This window comes from Oryctolagus cuniculus, chromosome 6 (genome assembly GCF_964237555.1).
Source record: "Oryctolagus cuniculus chromosome 6, mOryCun1.1, whole genome shotgun sequence".
NCBI lineage: Eukaryota > Metazoa > Chordata > Mammalia > Lagomorpha > Leporidae > Oryctolagus > Oryctolagus cuniculus.
In genome coordinates this window covers 156,096,635-156,112,164 of record NC_091437.1, presented here as the reverse complement: position 1 = coordinate 156,112,164, position 15,530 = coordinate 156,096,635, and the positions used below count along the sequence as shown (strand labels likewise).

General features: G+C 52.2%; 1 protein-coding gene and 1 long non-coding RNA gene across 4 annotated transcripts in view; one reads left to right on the top strand and one right to left on the bottom strand.

Annotated features, from left to right (window-relative positions):
- Positions 1–8,405: 8,405 nt before the first annotated feature.
- Positions 8,406–10,519, bottom strand: LOC127490767 (uncharacterized). Its single transcript, XR_007919181.2, has 3 exons — positions 9,891–10,519; positions 8,861–9,118; positions 8,406–8,724 (listed from the first exon to the last, which is right to left on the bottom strand). It is a non-coding gene; the product is annotated as an uncharacterized lncRNA (long non-coding RNA).
- Positions 10,520–10,851: 332 nt separating this feature from the next.
- ASAP1 (ArfGAP with SH3 domain, ankyrin repeat and PH domain 1) overlaps positions 10,852–15,530 on the top strand; it is a 381,209-nt gene continuing 376,530 nt past the window's right edge. For 2 of the 3 annotated variants that reach the window (XM_051844826.2, XM_051844821.2), the window contains exon 1: positions 10,852–10,990. The gene's annotated coding sequence lies outside the window, so the exon portion shown is untranslated. The remainder of the gene's footprint in view (positions 10,991–15,530) is intronic. The other variant, XM_051844824.2, reaches the window with a different exon arrangement.

Here is a 15,530-nt window from a genome sequence, read left to right as displayed (position 1 = left end):
TAGCCAGTGTCTGTTTTGCTATCATATCCAAGCACCTAGTACAATTCCAAGCTCCTAGCAGGGACTCACTGAAGATTAGTGGGAAGGAAGACTATATGGCAGCCCTGGAGGAAACATGCCTTTGGGGGTTCTTCTTTCAAAATAATAACCCTCACGTAAGTCCTTTCCTACCCGCTATCATGGAGAGTAAACAACCCAGAGTCTGAGGATGTCTTTGGTAGTTTTTCAAGGACTGTACAATTGTTAGTTCTTCATCATTACTGCTGTGATTCTGGGGTGGCAGCAGCTAGTTTGGGGAGGAGGGGAATCCTCTCCATTTCTCACTTCCCTGAAATGGCCCCAGGCAGTTTCCTGGCAGCTATGATTACGGCTGGATGAGCAATTTACAGGCTGAAAGTCTCGCCTATAGTTAAAACATGGATATGTAAATATCTGTGTAGCTACAACCTAGCAAGCAATCTCCAGGCTGGTTAATTGCAGAACTTGGTGGTAATGATTCCAATGTTGAGTTCAATTAAGGACTATTTACAAAACCACTTGGTGGGTGTTTTCCGATTTTTCTGAAGCAGCAGGCCCAGACTAGAGGGATTTGTTATTTCATAGAAATTTATGGCTCAGATACACCAGCAGGTGTGTTAGATTTGGAGTCTGCAAACTCCATGCACTGTTTTGGCCCCTGGAGCTGGGTTTGCAGCAAGACAGCCTGAGGGTAACAGGAATCTTCGCAGAGACAGATACTTTGTATACAATTTTCTGAGCTTCCAGTTTCCTCATCTATAAAATACATGTATTAGTAGCCCAACCTCACAGGTTTATTTTGAGATCAAAGGAGATAATCACTGAAAAGTGCTATTAGAATCACTGCAACAGTGTCTGGCATGAGGAAGCCCTGCATTCATGTGAGCATCTCTTATCAGCACCATTGCTGTTGTTAACGCAGTGGCTTCTACCCTGGCCAGTACACCTGCTGGATAAGCCCCCTCTGATACCCTCCTTGCTCATATTTGCTTTCTCCGGAAGTGTGTTCGCTGGTGAGCGGTGATGTTTTGTAAGGCATACAAGCATGCATTCATGAGGCATGGGGTGGTGCCCACTGTGTGCCCGACACGCTGGTGGGTTCCGGGTGCATAGCCATGTGTAAGACTGTGTTCTCAGAGGCTCATGGGACAGTTGCAGTTCATTGTGGTAAAGGCTAGATCACCTCCAACCCCAGGAATCTGGGGGAGCACAGACAAGGGGCTGACCCCACCCCAGAACGTCAGGGAAGGCTTGTTCTGGGCCACTTGAGGTTTCCAAGTGGAGAAGAGGGTGAAACTTCTATTAATTCACACAAAAGAGAAGAAGATCTCACTTCCTTAAGGGATTGTGGCAATGACCCATCTGTCTGACCGTTTTTGTCACAAAGGTCCATTGGTGCTGGAAATGCAGCTTTTAAAATTCATCAGCTAAGGATGGAAGTCACGTTCCCTGACGCTGAGCGGCTCTGGAGGAAACGCCAGTGGTGTTCCTCTTGCAGGGCCTTTGTAGGGTGAATTAAAAGAAAAGATTTATTTATTTACCTGAAAGGCAGATTGATAGAGAGGGAGATACAGAGTGAAAGATTTTATATCCCATTAATTCACTCCTCAAATGCCCACAACACATGGGGCTGGGCCAGGCCAAAGCAGGGAGGCAGGAACGTCATCCATGTCTCCCACTTGGGTGGCCGGGACCCAAACCCCTGAGCCATCATCTGCTTTTCCAGGTGCATTAGCAGAGAGCTGCACTGAAAGTGGAGTAGGTGGACTCAGGCACTCTGATATGGTTTGTGAGCATCCAAGCAGTGGGTTACCTCACTACACCACGACACCCACTGAGAAGGAGCTCTTGCAAAGGGGGTTTCAACAAGAGTGATGGCAAGATGTCCTTAAGCCTCACATGCTTGTGACCTGGGCTCAGAAGCGGCTCCAGGATGGGCACAGCACAGAGGTCAGGCTTTCAAAGAGAACAACCCCATGGGTATAAAGAATCCTGGTCTCTGATCTGGCCATGCTGGCCTGCCTTGTGCAACCTTGCCCCATTCATGAATTCTTTGAACCGATGAGCTCAACACTAGCACCGTAATAGGTATTCCCAACTCAGGTGGGCACGCAGTGCTCGCCTCATTGTCGTGTTTTTTTTTTGGGGGGGGGGTGTTGAGGTGGGGGGGGACAGAGTGACAGAGAGAGAGAAAGAGAGAGAAAGAGAGAGAAAGAGAGAGAGAGAGAGAGAGAGATCTTCTATCTGCTGGTTCGCCCTCCAAATGTCCACAGCAGCCAGGGCTAAGTCAGGCTGAAACCAGGAGCATGCAACTCCATCCAGGTCTCCCATACGGGTGGCAGCGACCCAAGTACTGGCCACGTCTCATCACTTTTCTAGGTGTATTAGCAGGGAGCCAGATGAAAAGCAGAGCAGCCAGGCCTCATAATGACACTCTGATAGAGGATGCTGGTGTTGCAAATGGCGGCTCAGCCCACAGTGCCACAGTGCTGCCTCCTCATCACATGTTGTCTGTCCCCACCCTCCCCGCCCCAACTGGGAAGAACAAAAATCTCCCTGGAATCACTGTGAGCTTCACCTTATATTCATTTCTCTCTCTCTCTCTCTCTCTCTCTCTCTCTTCTCTCTTCTCTTTTTCTCTTTTTCTCTCTCCATCATCATCATCATCGTCACCCAGTGGCTTGAAGAATAAGGTTTAAAATGCTAATGCCGCCTGTCCCAGCCCTGGCTACTGTGGATATTTGGTGACTGAACCAGAAGATGGGAGTTTCTATCTCTCTCTTAAAGGAAGTGTAGTGTAGGGGCGGGTGTTTGGCGTAGCAATCAAGACATGACTTGGGGCGCCCTCCTGTATATCAGGGTGTCTGGATTTGAGTCCCAGCTATGCTGCTGACTCCTTTAGCCTTCTGCTAATGTGCATCTTAGGAGGCAATTGTGATGGCACAAGTAGTTGGGTCCCTGCCATCTGTGCGAGAGACTCAGATTGAGCTCCTGGCTTCTGGCTTTGGCTTGTTCCAGCCCCATCTTGGTGGACATTTGGGGAAGGACTAGTGAATAGAAGATCTCTGTTCATCTGTCTGTCTTCTTTTCAAATCCATAAAATTTTAAAAATTAAAAAGGGAATAGGGCTGACTCTGTAGCACAGCAGGTTAAGCCACCATCTGTAGCCCCGGTATCCCATATGGGTGCCAGTTCGAGTCCCAGCTGCTCCACTTTCAATCCACCTCCATGCTTATTTGCCTGGGAAAGCAGCAGAGGACGGCCTGAGTGCGTGAGTCTCTTCCACTCACATGGGAAACCTGGAAGAAGCTCCTGGCTCCTGGCTTCAGCCTGGAACTGCTTGCTAGGATGCACGTTAGCAGCCCATCGAGAAGGGAACCAGTGGATGTACGTTCTTGATTCTTCAGTCAAAAATCATTTGGTTGTATGAATGTGGATTAATTTCTGTACTTTATTCTATTGGACTATGTGTGGGGTTTTATACTAGTATATTATTTTAATTTCTATAGCTTTGTGGTATGCTTTGTTTGTTTTAGACAATGTTATCAATATATCTGGAGAATCATAAAATTATAAAATTAAAAAATAAATAAAATCCTGATGCCACTGACTTTGCTTGGTTTGTACTACTGTCCTTGAGTACCTGAGACTGGGTCATTATAAAGAACAGAGATTTGTTCCTCATAGCTCTGGGGGCTGGGAAGCCTAAGAGTGAGGGCCTTCTCACTGCATCTAACACAGCCAGGAGGCATTTGCAGGGTGACAGAGCGGAAGGGGGTGGAGTCCATGTCTCAGTAACGTAATCCCACTGTAACTGACCCATTCCCACACAGTGTCCTTAACCTGTCTTTGAGGACAAAGCTCTCGCCATCTGACCACCTCTGAAATGTCCCACCTCTCAACACCGACACGTTCAGGATTAAGCTTTCAACACGTGAACCTTGTCAGGGGACACATTCAAACCACGGCAACCACAATTTTCTCTACAAAAGAAAAGAATGCATTACGTATTGTGTGCAAATACTCTTACATGAATCCTCAAAACAACCTTAGGAGATGCACACTTTTATTATCTCATTTTACAGCTAGGAAACAGGCTAAACACTTTCAGCTACTAGGTAAACTCCCACTCATTGTAGGTGGCTGAGATGGAGTTTAAGTACAGGCTACCCCACTGCAGGGCGAGCTGTTAACCACCTGGCTCTGCAGGATGTGTGTGCTGATCCCACTGCCCATTCTTTCCTTTGCTTCTCTGCTCAACTCCCTGGAATATTTTCTTCTCTATTCCAAGGATCTCCCCAAGCAGAACCTCTTGTAAGGGGCACTTGTAAGGGGCTCTTCCCCAAAGCCCTTGGTTTCCAGTGGTATTACCCTGTCCCCACTTGCTTTTGTCCTAGGGGGCTGAAATTAGGACCCATGCCTTTTCCTGGATAAAGGACAAAAAAGTGGCCCAGGCTGGACTCTGCATCATAAGCAGCAAAGTCAAGGAGGCTGGAAGATTTGGGGAATTCTGTTTGATCCAACCAAGTGGAGCATCAGCAAATTCAGCCATCAAGATAATAAATAATTTGATCTCATTTTTTTTTTTTTTTGACAGGCAGAGTGGACAGTGAGAGAGAGAGACAGAGAGAAAGGTCTTCCTTTTGCCGTTGGTTCACCCTCCAATGGCTGCCACGGCCGGCGCGCTGCGGCCGGCGCACTGCGCTGATCCGATGGCAGGAGCCAGGTGCTTCTCCTGGTCTCCCATGGGGTGCAGGGGCCAAGCACTTGGGCCATCCTCCACTGCACTCCCTGGCCTGGAGAGTCCACTCCACTGCAGAGAGCTGGCCTGGAAGAGGGGCAACCGGGACAGAATCCGGTGCCCTGACAGGGACTAGAACCCGGTGTGCCGGCGCCGCAAGGCGGAGGATTAGCCTAGTGAGCCGTGGCGCCGGCCTCATTTTTAAAAAGAACAATTCCAAGAAGAACAAAACACTAACATTTAAACAAAGCCAGGGTCAGTGTGACTGACTTTTCCCTTTGCCTAGTGCTCCAGTGTGGCTGGACCTGACGCTGGTGGGTGCTCCCCCTGCATTGTAGCCTTCTGTGTCTTGTCTTCAAACACCTGATACATCGCCCAGGTGCTTTGCTGCAAGGCTGTCTCCAGCCTCTGCCCTCCCTTGTGTTGTCCTCTTTTCCTAAAAGACTCTTTCTCCTTCCACCTCACCTCGCTGAGAATTCATCACGCTTCACCACTGTCACTTTCCCCATCTAGTAAATGGTGATAACAAATAGTCCCGAGTCAGAGCCTTGCTGTGAGTGCTACATGAGCTTTAATGGCTCTGCAGATGAGCGCCCAGCGGCTGCAGGCTCCAGCATCCACACCACCTTTATCCCACAAGACGGGCAATGAGTTGACCACAAGCTTGCCACTGGCCGAAGCTCAGGCTGCTGCTGCATGTTGGCTACATGAAACGCACACCTAGGTGCCCATCTACGTAAGTCTCAGTTACAAATTCCTCTTCCTCCACCTGCTTGGCAAATGCAGGTGTTCTCTGGAGTTTGTGCTTAAATCTCTCTTCTAGCTCCTCTGTCTCCGGGCCATGTGTTGATGCTCATAACCTCAAGGGCCCTCTTGTCTGTGACACATGTATAAGGTCTGTGTCTCTAGGCCCAAGCTTCCAAATGTTTCCTAGGTCTTACTGGTGCCCACAACCTGCTATGAATATTACCAAAGCAACCAGAGGGACTGAATGCTAACTGGATGCTCTGTGTCAGCCCAGCACTTCACACAAATTCCTTCATTTCATTTTTTATTTGGAAGGCAAAATGACACATACACAGAGAGAAAGAGGTTTTTCATCTGCTGGTTCATTCCCCAAATGCCTTCAATACCCAGGCCTAGGCCAAGCCAAAGCCAGAAGCCAGGAACTCCATCCAGGTCTCTCATGAAGGTGGCAGGGGCCCAAGTACTTGAGCCATCACTTGCTGCCTCCCAGGGTGCACATCATTGACAGGAAGCTAGATCAGAAGGAGACGTAGGACCAATCCCAGGCATTTTGGTTTGGGATCTGGGCTTCCCACACAGCTGTTTAACCTGCTGCACCACAATGTCTGCCCCCTCAGAAACTCCACTTTGAAAACAAAACAAGATAGAAACCAAGATAAGGGAAGAAATTCACCCAACAAGGGAAGTGTTGGAGCCAGAAACTGAAACCAAGAGGAAGTACTTCTGATAAGTAAGACTATTCCCAAGCTTACCTTGTTCTGCTTGTTTTAAAATTTTATTTATTTATGAGGCAGAGAGAGACAGAGAACTCCCATCCACTCGTTCACTCTCCCTCACCTGCAATAGCGGGGGCTGGGCCAGGCTGAAGCCAGGATCTGGGAACTCAATCTGAGCTTCTCACGAGGGTGATAAGGGACACAAACACTTGATCTGTCAGTGGCTGCCTCCCAGTTAGCTGGAAGCTGGAATTCACTTGCTGCCTCCTTAGTTCATCGAAGCCGGAATTTGGAGTGGGAGCCACACTTGAATGCACGCATCTTAACCACTAGGCCAAAGGCCCAGCCACAAAGGCTCACCTTTTGGTCAACAACGTTAAAGCAATGTTAAGAAATTGCTACACTGATGTTCTCAACTGGGGCTACCTCGCATTGTTGGCAGACATTTTTGGTTACCCCAACTGGAGGGCTGCTACTGGCATCCAGTGGGTAGGGGCCAGGGATATTGCTGAATGCCCTACAAAGTGCAGAGTGCTCTAGAACAAGGAATTCTCTGGCCCAACATTCAACGGTGCTCAGAGTGAGGAACCCTGCATTAGAGAGATCAGCATGAGCGAGTCAGGTGCCACGTTTTCTCCACAGGCCAGCTGTGCAGGTCCCTCGGCCTCTTCCTCCCCTCTACCCTCCACGCTCTAACCCACTGCCCACACTGCCTCCTCTGCACAAAGCACAAACAGGAACTCAGGCCGGTGCCGCGGCTCACTAGGCTAATCCTCCGCCTTGCGGCGCCGGCACACCGGGTTCTAGTCCCGGTCGGGGCGCTGGATTCTGTCCCGGTTGCCCCTCTTCCAGGCCAGCTCTCTGCTGTGGCCAGGGAGTGCAGTGGAGGATGGCCCAGGTCCTTGGGCCCTGCACCCCATGGGAGACCAGGAGAAGCACCTGGCTCCTGCCATCGGATCAGCGTGGTGCGCTGGCTGCAGCGTGCCAGCCGCGGCGGCCATTGGAGGGTGAACCAACAGCAAAAGGAAGACCTTTCTCTCTGTCTCTCTCTCTCTCACTGTCCACTCTGCCTGTCAAAATAAATAAATAAATAAATAAATAAAAGCAAAAAAGAAAAAAAAAAACAGGAACTCAGTATCTTCCTCCTCAACACCTTCTCCTCCTGTTCTCTGTCTCGGTTAAAAATACCACCCTGCAGCTCCTCACAGGTGAAGCACCGTTGTCCCTCCTTGCAGACCCACCCCCACCTCCAGCCACACAAGCTGTGTCTGTTCCATCTCCTCTCTTCTGTGCATCCCCGCCCTCCTACGGCACTAGCCTACGTTGGGCCAAAATAGCTTCTCGCGCTGTCTCTTTTCCAGTCATGAGGCTGAAGTCACTTTTTAATTCATCCATATTTGATCATGCATTTCATGAAGAATTAAAGTAGCCTCTCAGAACCCACCTAACTCCTATCTATCAACTCCAGCAAATTCATGATGGAAACTGACTCTGTTCCCCTTGGCTCTCCCCTCCAGGGCTTGGGTGCCACCACAAGCCACATCTCCCCTCCACCGTCCTTGGGACCTGTTCCATCAATGAGCCCCGCCCTCCCCCGTGACTGCTCCTGCCGTTCGGGGACCTTCCCATCCACCTACAGATGCTTGCCGGCTCCTCCCGGAGAAGACTCCACCCTTCCCTCCCACTTGCTAGACAGCCACATTTCTGAAAAGAGTTGTCTACACTTGCTGTCTCCCACTCATTCCTCAGCCCACTGCAATCTGGCTTCCATTCCCTCCAACTCCATCAGGACAGCTCTGGGAAAAGTTACCAGCCTTCTGATTGCAAAATAGAGTGCATGCTTGCTTACCCATCCTTCCTGGATGGAATTTTCTGGATCGTTTGAGAATGTGGGCTATGCCCTCTTATTAGAAGCCATTTCTTCCTTTAACCCCTGGCTCTCCTTCTACTTCTCTTCCCACTGTCCACTTTCCCTGTGGGCAAATTCAATTGCACCCTGTGCCAATAGCTGTAACCTCCAGAAGAGGTAGTAACAGCCTTGAAGAGCCTGACTCCAAAGCTCCCCTATTCACTAAATATTTGGCCTTGGGCAACTTGCTCAATGCTCTTGTGCCTCAGTTTCCTTCACTGTAAAATGAAGCAAAACTTCTTAGGCTCATTCCTTTCTGTGTCTGCACCATTTCTTTCTTTTTTCTTCTTCCTTAAGATTTATTTATTTATTTGAGGGGTAGAATTACAGACAGAGAGCTGGAGAGACAAAGAGAGAGGTCTTCCATTCGCTGGTTCACTCCCCGAATGGCAGCAATGACTGGAGCAGGGCCAGTTCGAAGCCAGGAGCCAGGACCTTCTTCCAGGTCTCCCACATGGGTACAGGGGCCCAAGCAGTTGGGCCATCTTCCACTGCTTTCCCAGGCCATCAGCAGGGAGTTGAACTGGAAGTGGAGCAATCGGGACACGAAGCAGCATTCATATGGGATGCTGGCGCTGCAGACGGAGGCTTTACTGTGGAATGCAATGTGAAAACTAAGACCTCTCAGAGAACAAACACGCTGGGGAAGCACTAAGGAGGGAGCAGTAATTAACTGGGACCATACCAATGAGACTACAGTTGCCTTGGCTGACAGTCTTAATTACTTACAGTTCTAACTTTCCAGAACCGTTAATAGAGGCATCTGATGTTTCTTCCATTTCATGCAGGGCTCCCGTGGTTTCCCCACCAAAGGAGAAGACACAGAAGCTGAGCGATGGAGTGAATCCCCCTGCCTTGGGTGAGGGCCAAAGCTGCAACCCACGTCTTCTGTGCCACTTCATTCATTCACGATGTCTTTACTGAGGGTCTGCAGTGGGCCAGCAGTGCTGTTGGCCTGGGACACAGGAGTGGAGACCGGCAAGGATCCTGTGGTAACGCAGTTTACGCATGGGACATGGGGGTGGGAGTGGGGTACGTGATGAATAAGCAGCCAAATAAATGGGCTAAGTTAAATAATGGCAAGAGCTGTGAAGTAATAGAACAGCGTAGGTGACATCGGGGAGGGATGCACATTCCAGAGACAAGCATAGCAAATGGCTGGGAAAAGCCCCTCGGAGGAACCGTGAGGTGTGTGCCAACAACAGTCACGAGGAAATTCTTCCAGGCAGAGGGACCGCAGCTGCAAAGGTCCTGGGGCAGAACCCTGGACTCCCAGTGCCCAGCCCAGACCTTGTCCTACTGCTTCTGACCACAGACAGTTGCAGAAGAGAGGCGAATCTGGGTCTGAACCTAACTGTCCCCTGCTTGGAAATGAGGAGCTGGTACCCAACTTTCAGTTCCTGGCTGGTTCATTTGAGCCTTCTGTTTTCAATCACAGTCATGTTGTTCCCTCTTCAAAGTCTGACTGGGTTTCGGAGGAATCTGAAACACTTAGAGCCAAACCACCAAGCCGCATCCCCAGGTAAAGCACCCCCAAAATGTGGCATTTCCGTGGGAAACCACAGTGATTCACTCGCACGGGCCATCCAGTCTGTCTGTGCAGAGGTTGACTGCTTTTCCCCAAGCTTCTGAAACCCAGCGTGATTTTCAAACACCCCCTGCCCCAGCCCCACGTCCTGACTCCCAGGTTCAGGGCAAACGCCCACATTTGCGGGAGTTTCAGATTTCACCAGAAGGGGGTCCGGCCCCAGCTACTAACCTTTTCCTCTGCAGAGAGCAGTTGCCGAAATGCTGCAAAGAAGAATAATCACCCAATCGTTAGGAGGAAACACCGCTGGCTGCCTCTGGCTCTGTAAGTTGGCACAGATAAGCCCGGGGCACACCCCACAAGTTAAAGTCCTCTTTTCTCTCGAGTCGCTGCACGGCAATAGCAAGAATAGCATGGCTAAACACTTGGTTTCCAAATCGAACCTCTGTCTTATTTGAGGACATTGAGGCTCGGAGAAGTGACTCAAGGTTACCACAGGGGGAAGAAAAAAGGTAGAGCCATCTGCATCCCGGATCAGGGACCCCAGCCCTCACGATGCTGTCCACACTACCACTACTTGTGCACCGGGCAACATGAAGAAAACTGCAGGGACAAAGCGAGGCGAAGTCATTTCTTTGATCAAAACTGGGGAGCAAACCTCACAGCACCGGAGTGAGGCTGAGGTCCTCTGGCGCTGTTCCGGCCTTGGACAGGCACCTCCCAAGGCCAAGGTTTTCCGGGGATAAATCCCACCCCTTCCACCGCCCGGCGAGGCGCAGGGAAGCCAGCGGGGGAGAGGGGACCCGGGGGCAGGACGCCCGCCGCCGCAGGGGAGCCGGAGACCCCGCGCGTCCCCAGCCGCTGCGGCCACTGCGCCCCGGTGCCTGCGTGCCGGCGGGCCAAGGGTTAAGTGAGGCGGGAGCCCCCGGCGCGGAGCGGCCCGGGCCGGGAATGCTTAGTCAGGATTCCGATTTCCTGTCGAAGTGTTTGGATTTCCTGAAACCCGCGCCCTCCGCCGCCGAGCGGGATCGTGCGAGCCGCTCGCGCCGCCGCCTCCTCCCCCTTGCACATGGTCGCCCGCCCCTTCCTGCGCCGCGCTCGGCTCCCGCGCCTCGCCTCGCCTCGCCGCCGCCGCGGGCGGCCACTCTGCGCTCGGGCAGCCCGGCCCGCGCCTCCCGCCCCGCCGGCTGTCCGCCGGCCGCAGCCCGGTTCCGACCCGAGAGCCGCGAACGCCCGGCCGAGGGCTGCCGGGGCGCGGGCGTGTGCGCCGCCGCTGGGGAGCCGGCGCCGAGCCCGCGATGGAATAATGCCCAGCCGCCCGCCCGGTCCCGGTGAGTTGCGGGCACCCGGGCGGGCTTGGCGGGGCCGGGCGGGCTGGCCCGCGGTCGCTTGACCCCGCGCTCGGCGGGGCCGGGCCGGGGCGCCGGGTGGGCTGGCGGGTCCTTTCCCGGAGAGGCGTCCCGCTCTGGCGGGGTCGGAGCGGGGAGGAGGGCAGTGTGCTGTGCGCACGGCCGCGCTCTGCAGGGCCGCCGAGGCCGCCCAGGGGCTCCGCGTCCCCGGCTCGGGAGAGGGGGCCTGGGCTGCGCGCGCGGGAGCCCCGGCTCTGCAGAGGCGCCGCGATGGGGGCGGGGGCCGCCCTGGGTGGCTGGGCGCCCCCTTCCTCGAGGGAGGCCGGGGCAGCGCGCCTGGCGCCGGGGACCCCGCCGTGGGGGCGCCCTCCGGCGCGGAGGCGCGGGCGCTTGGCCGCGGCATTGTCTCTCTGGCGTGGTCGGGAAAGTTCCCCGCCCGGACACGGCGCTGCCACGCAGGCCCTAGGCCACTTGCTCCAAACCAGAGAAAGGAAACGAAGGGAAAAGTGAGGGGAAATTTCCCCCGTGGGGCTCGGCGTCTCCTCGCGGGAAGTACAGGGTGGTGTGTTCCGCTTGGATCACTTGGGGGACCTGCTGCTTTTGCTGAAAGCAACAAGAAGTTTAAAAGAAAGAAACTCGCGGGCGTCCGGCGGCTTCTCCCGCACGCCCTAAGCGGTTTCTCCAGTCATGCAGCGGGCCCCGTGGGCCACTGCTGGCCGGCGTTAACTTGACCTCAGCCTTGGCTGTCCCTGTCAGGGGAACCCCGACTCCCTCTCCCTTGGCGCACCCTCCCCCACCAGGTCTGCCCAGCGGGGTTGTCTAGGCACAGTTGATTCTGGGATGACCACAGGACCGGGATTGTAAAACCACGTTTAGGCCGGCTGTATGTCTGTTGGACATACACCTCGCCCCGAGGCGTTCACGCTTGGCGATTTGAGGGCTGCTGGGTGGCAGGCGTTACGTCCAGTCTGGGGACGTCCATGCAACAGTCTGAACCTTGAGAACAACCGTGTCAGCTTCTTGTTGTTCCACAGATGAGGGCCAGGGAGCCGACCTGAGTTGCCTATGGCCACGGTCAATGGCTAGTGGGTGGCAAGGCCAGGACTGGTTTCTGAGTCTTGGAACCGAACCCTGTGCCTGCATCGCATTAAGGTCTGCAGCCATGGGCAGGATTGAACAGAGGTGCGTGCCTTGCCGCCCTCACCTGTGTGGCGCCTTCTGTTCTCTCTTACCTGTCCCTGCTGTTTGTGAGACGTTCCGTTATCTCAAAATTCGTATTTGAGGAGGAGGGTTAAAAAATTGCCCAACGCTTACTGTTCAACCTCCAGATGGACCTGAAATACAAATGGGTGGCTTATTACATGGGAAGTTACCTTTCTCCATCCCATTCTTTTGTGGAAAATTGAAAGCTCTCAAGTCCACAATAAGGGCGGTGTCGTAGCACGTAGCGTACCCTATGATGTTCTCTGGGGTTCATTTCCAGCACTCCTCTTTCTTGTGAGCTAAGCCATCCATCTATTTTTCTTCTCACGAGAGCGCTGATGGCTGGGTTTTTGTTTTTAGTAGGTGATCATGTTGAGAGAAAGGACTTTTTTTTTTTTTTTTTTGCAAGCTTGCCATTTGGTGAAAGAAATTGAAATTCACTCCACCTCTCCAGTCCTTACAAGCCGCACTGAGCCAGATTTTCACAATTGCTGTGAGCCTTGCAGACCAAGGATGGATGTGTGCATTCAGATCAAGTCCTGTGTGGAAGAAGGGAACTCGTGTTCGCTGGGGCAGCTGCTCCAGCATCGTCCCTATCGACTCATCCCTCGTGTTTGAGCGGATCCTACCCACCCCATCCCTCCTTGTTTCTGGACCTCACTTCTCTCCTGTCCACTATATCTGGCATGGGCTCAAGAATGAATGAATAATCTCCACACAGGCAATAGTGACAGTAACAGCTGGCATTTGTTGAGTAATTGCTGGATGCCCTAGACTCTTTTTAAGAAATACATATATTTATTTATTTGAAAGGCAGAGAGAGAGAGAGAGAGAGAGAGAGATTGATTGAGAGATTGAGAGATTGAGTTTCCATCCGCTGGTTCACTTCTCAGGTAGCTGCAATGGCTGAGGCTGGGCCAGGCAGAATTCAGGGGCCAGGAGCTTCTTCCTGGTTTGCTTTGTGGTTGCAGGTACCCAAGCATTTGGGCCATCTCCCGCTGCTTTCCCAGGCCCGTTAGCGGGGAGCTGGATTGGAAGAGGAGCAGCTGAGACTTGAACTGTCGCCCATGTGGGATGCCAGTGCCACAGGCAGCAGTTTTATCTGCTATAATGTAGCGCTGGCCCTTCCTTGCCCTAGGCTCTTAAAGAAGTCCCTTGGAGGAGAGGAACCCCTTTGAGAGGCGTGTCCAGAAAAGACTGCACTTTTCAGATTTATCTGGAATTGAGTCACTCTTCCTTGTGTCCAGTAAACATTTGCTAAGTGTCTGTCTCCCTGGAGGAGGCACCGGTCAGTCAGAGAGGAAGAGCATGGTGTTTCCAAGGCTTTCTCATTCCAGCGTCATCTTTCAGTGTCAGCCTCACAATTTTAATAATCAATTCAGCAAGCATGTATTGAGCACCTGCTCCCTGGGAAGCCCCCCTTGTGCGTCCTGATGAGACAATGATGAACAACAAGAAGGATCTGGTCTTGCCCTCCGGGAGCTTGCAGTCCGCTGGGGAGATGAGCAGCAACAAGAAGCAGGTGTTGCTTGCTAGCAAGAAAGACAAACCGGGGGCCACGGCAGGGGCTGCAGCTGCAAAGCGGGTCCTAGCTTGGCCAGGGGATGCCCTTTCTGAGATTGGAAAGTGGAGAAGGGAGTGGCCAGTTAGGAAGGATGTGGAGGAGGGATTGCAGGCAGAGGGATTGGAATGTGCAAAGTCATTGATGCACAGAAGAACACATTGATGTGTTCCAGGGAGTGAGGGAAGTTGGGGAGGGGAAGGCAAGGCTGGAGAGAGCTGCAGCGGCCGTGTGGCATGGCCAGTTGTATCCCAGGTCGAACTGATTCTGCCACCTATTACACAGGGAGCAGTGGTGACTTAAGTCGGGGTAGGAGTTCAGTGACATTTTTAAGAGATGGCTTTGACTGCTTTATGAAGAGTAAATTAAAGGGGGAGGGCAAGAGCGGAAGCAGGGAGACTGTCTGGGAGACCATTGCACCAGTGTCGGAAAGGTGACAGCCATCCAACCCAGGGTGGTAGCAGGGGAGGTCGAGAGAAGTGGGCGGATCCTAGCTGGATCTTGCAGTTCTAACATGGGATTCTGTGATGGACCACATGCGGGTGAGGCAGGAGGAAAGATGGCTTCTGGGCTTCTGGCTTGAACAGCTCAGCGCTGCTGGTGATGGACTGGAAGACAAGGCAGACTGTAGGAGGACTAAGTTCACGGAGAAAATCCAGGTGAGCGTGGGCCATGCTAGGGTTTGACTGTCTAGGAGGCATCAAATGGGGATATACAGGCAGGCACTGGGGCACAGGGCTCAGAACCTCGGAGGACATGCAGGGGCTAGAGACGATATTTTTAAGCCGTTAGCTGAGTCCCCACCGGTGCTCACCAGCACACTTCCTGCTGAGTGTCTGTGCACGTTCTCCTACCTGGGATGCTCTTCCTCTCTCCCCACCTGCTGCTGCTCATCGTTTAAGATGCACCTGTGTCTTTATCTGTTCAAACATGCATCTAACTCTCTTCCCTCCTCTCAGGTCCTTGTGTTCACTTTCATCAGTATTCAACCGAAGTTACCTTTTAAAAAAGTCTTACACATTTGTATGCATGGATTTCAGGATTTTATACACCAAAATAAGCATTTTAATTGCATTTTATAAGAACTTTTGGAAGGACCCTAATAAAAAATTGGTGCAGTTCCTACACATAGTAAGCACTCAAAGTGGGCATTACAGAGGTTAGCTGTGACTGTTATCATTGGTTGTAAGGATGGATGTGTAAAGAAATACCACACTGTATAGGACAAAGTATAATGATAAGTGTCATTCATTTCCTATTGGTGCAGTAACAAGTTACCGTAAATGTAGTGACCTAAACAGCACAATTTTATAGCTCTGGAGGTCTGAAATGAGTCTCCCTGACCTAAACTCAAGGTGAGGGCAGGGCTGCCTTCCTTCTGGAAGCTTCTAGGGGATGCCTGCATTCCTTGGCTTGTAGTCTACTTCGTCAGTCTTCAAGACCAGGGCTGTTGGTCTCTGACTTTCCTGTGCTGCCATCGCTCTACTTCTCCCTTCTCCTTTCTGGCTTCTCCTTCATCTTTAAGGACCCTTCGGGAGATGGTATTGGGCTATATAACTTAGGCTACTCTCCCAGTTTTTTAAAAAATATTTATTTATTTGAAATGCAAAGCATTAGAGAGGGAAAGACAGAGGAAGAAAGGGAGAGAGAGAGAGATCTTTCATCTCCTCGTTGACTCCCCAGATGGCTGCAATAGCATGGCTGGGCCAGGCCCAAGCTAGGAGCCAGGAACTCCATCCGGGTCTCCCACATGGGTGG